This window comes from Chiloscyllium plagiosum, unplaced genomic scaffold (genome assembly GCF_004010195.1).
Source record: "Chiloscyllium plagiosum isolate BGI_BamShark_2017 unplaced genomic scaffold, ASM401019v2 scaf_23041, whole genome shotgun sequence".
In the NCBI taxonomy this organism is placed as follows: Eukaryota; Metazoa; Chordata; class Chondrichthyes; order Orectolobiformes; family Hemiscylliidae; genus Chiloscyllium; species Chiloscyllium plagiosum.
The window spans coordinates 11,334-14,725 of record NW_025208491.1 but is presented as its reverse complement, the minus strand read 5'-3'; the positions used below and the strand labels follow the sequence as shown (position 1 = coordinate 14,725).

Here is a 3,392-nt window from a genome sequence, read left to right as displayed (position 1 = left end):
ACCAGGTACAAGGTTGGAGTCCAGCCTTGGTCATCGGCCTGTGTGGAGTTCCCACATTCTCCCCATGATAGTGTGGGTCCCCTCCAGGTGCTCCGGTTTCCTCCCACTGGATAAAGATGTGCAGATTAGGTGGATCAGTCGTGCTAAATTGCCCACAGTGTCGAGGATTGTGTAGACTAGTGGATCAGCCATGGGAAATGCAGTGTTACTCTGGATTGGTCTGGTTGGGATGCTCTTCCGATGGTTGGTGGGATTTGATGGGCCAATACTCTCCTTCCACACTGTCGGGATTCTATTCTATGATTGAGGATAAAGGCTACACAGCAGGGCGTCCTTGGAGATGGAGCATGTGGTGTGTATCAATGCTCTTGATGCCTTTAGATAGAGGTGGGCACCCCTTTATCTCCAGCCCTGCCCCCTCACCCCCAACTCTACTTTGATTTCGTCCTTTCCCACTCTGCCACTCGTAATGGTTTGCTTTGCCCATAATGGGCTTTGTTTATAAATATTCAATTGGTTATTCAGGTGGTTTACTGCTATAATGGCATAATGATGATTTTGATGGTGGGAAGGTTGCTGTGATAACACTTCTGGATCGGAAAAATGGGGAAAAAAGAAAACTCCACAGCTCACAGAACGAGAACTGAAAAGCAGTTAAATCAAACCAAAGGTTCCGACAGAGGGGGAAAATATCTCTCTGGAATTTGAGTAACTGGAAAGTGATGGTGTCCGGGAGTCGTCGGGATTTTGTTTTATACGGCGTTGAAATTTTAAGACTGTTATATTCAGATCGTTTTGTTTCTTTTCTTTTCGTTTCATTTATCGTGGAATAAACTCTTACATGTTTTAAAACCAAATTTACAAACTTTGCATTAAAGACAAATGTTAAACAAAGTCCATCAAACCATCCCTCACTGAAAACTGATGTGGAAGTGCAATCTCCTGGAGAGGCCCTGTCCTGCCCACTCCTTTCTACCCGGGCTCCATGGTTATATACAGAGCTGGGAGATAGAGGCAGGAGGAGGACTTTCGGCTTTTCAATCCTGCACCACCATTCAATGGGAAACAGCTGACCTCCTGGAGAGTCCCTGTCCTGCCTACTCCTTCCTACCCAGGCTCCATGGTTATATACAGAGCTGGGAGATAGGGGCAGGAGGAGGACTTTCGGCTTTTCAATCCTGCACCACCATTCAATGGGAAACAGCTGACCATCCAGCTCAGTCTCCTGTTTCTGCTGTGTTCCAAACCACTTTGATGCCTTTACCTTAAAGAACTATACCTAAGTCCTCCTTTAGCTTCATTGCCTTTTGTTCCAGTGCCGTTGCTGAGTTACTGTGTGGATATAGGCAGGGGTAATGTGATGGTTCTGCCTCCTGAAGCATGCACTCAGCATCCCTCATCATCCTGTAGTTACAATCATGTTTCAGTAAATAGGAATAGAAACCATTTCCAGCATATGGGCATCACTGGCTCAACCAGCATTTATTCCCCATCTCTAGTTGCCTTGAGAAGATGGTAGTGAGCTGCTGTCTCGATCCAATCGCAGTCCATTCGGTGCTGATAGACTGACAATGCTGTGAGGGAGAGTGTTGCAGGACTTTGGCCGATTGACTCTCAGTCTTTGGTTCGTCAAATGCTGGTTAACTTAATCATAATCTGCACATGATTTTGAGATTTCAGTCTGTGAATCTTCACCATCTAGCACCCTGATAATGTAACAGCAGAATGAAACAAAAGGAAACAGACAGGGAGGTGGCAGATCCTGGACAGAACAGGAAACTTCAGTCTGGGAGAATGGGTTAGATCATCCTTGGTTTCCCATTGGTCGATTTCCAGCATTATGAGGCATTGGGGATGGAACTTGGTCCCACGTGGGTGTGGTGACACCTTAATTCCCCAGCAGATCAATACTAAAAGCTGATATGTTACTCCTCCAGCCAATCACAGTGTGAAGTACTTTCTGCTAGGTACCCCAAAGCACATGCTCCAAAGCCCACCCACATTCTGCACATGGACAGTGCCGGGTTTCCCCACTCACGTGTGGTCCCTGCCTCAGGGATTGTTGCAGTTGTAGTCCCCAGGAAGCTACTTGAGCCCTGGCTCTGGAAAGTGAATGAAAAGTGTGGGCTGGAGGGTGTTGTCTTTCAAACCCCATTCAGACACACAGGACATATGGGCTGTCATTGGGTTTCACTGAGACATTCGTTTCCACGACCTGATTTCTGACGTGAGGAATATAGATTCAGCAAATTGGGTGATAGAGAGGTTAATAAGGAGGAACAGATTTTAGGCAGAGGTAGCTGAGTGGTTAGCATTGCTGCCTCACAACGTCAGCGATCTGGGTTTGATTCCAGCATTAGGCGACTGTGTGGAGTTTACACATTCCCCCCCCATGTCTGTACGAGTTTCCAGCCGTGCTCCAGTTTCCTCCCATAGCCCAAATATGTGCAGATTAGGTCGATTGCCCATGCTAAATTGCCCAGTTTCCATGCATGTGCTGTTTAGGCAATTAGCCACGGGAAATGCAGGGTTACAGGGAATGGGTGGGTCTGAATGGGAGGCTCATCATAGGGTTGGTGTGGACTCTGCACTATAGGGACTCTATTGTTTTCTCATGAAGGAGAATGTACTTATCTCAATGTGTTGTCAATCTGTGGAATTCCCTATTCAAAATGCGGTGGATGACTGGACAATGAGCAAATTTAATGAAGAGATACAGATTTTTAATTAGCAATGAGTTGAAGGGTGAGATAGAGCAGGCGGGAAAATCCAGCTGAGACAGAGGTGAGCTCAGTCATCATGGTATTAAATGGTGGAGCTGGTTCAAAGGGCTGCATTCCCTCTCCTGTGCCCAGTGCTTATCTTCTTACGTTAATAACTGGAAAGCTGAATCCAAAAATCACCACCTTCGCCAAAAGAGATTTGCGGGAAAAGTTGGATAGTCAGGGGGATTAGCATTTCAAACTTAGATGATGAGGAAGCGTGTAGGAGATAATGATTTTGCAATTTTAAACTGAGGGGAGACAGTGATTTATGGTTTCAGATTGTGTAGTAAATTCACACCGTCCAGAATACTCTGTTGTGAATATCTATCCTGTACTTTATTACAAAGCCAAGGTCTTTGACAATGAAAACCAAAACACCCAGGTAACATCGTCTCACCTCGTAATCTGATAAAAGACTTGTGATAAGTATGGTCAAATTTAGAATACAGTTGGAAAGCGGGAAGATTAAATCCAATCCAGATCCTGTGCTTAAACAAAGGAGACTACAATAAGATGAGACAGGAGTTGGCTAATGTAGACTGGTAGCAAAGACTTTACGGTGGGACAGTTGAAAGACAGTGGAGGAATATCAAAGAATTTTTCAAACTGCCCAGCAAAAGTATATAT

At 45.3% G+C, this 3,392-nt stretch overlaps 1 long non-coding RNA gene across 1 annotated transcript in view; it reads right to left on the bottom strand.

Annotated features, from left to right (window-relative positions):
* Positions 1–638: 638 nt before the first annotated feature.
* The window catches only part of LOC122546696, an 8,915-nt gene continuing 6,161 nt past the window's right edge, over positions 639–3,392 (bottom strand). The window contains exons 3-4 of the long non-coding RNA XR_006310793.1: positions 1,075–1,706; positions 639–939 (exon numbers count right to left, since the gene is read on the bottom strand). This is a non-coding gene — a long non-coding RNA (uncharacterized LOC122546696). The remainder of the gene's footprint in view (positions 940–1,074; positions 1,707–3,392) is intronic.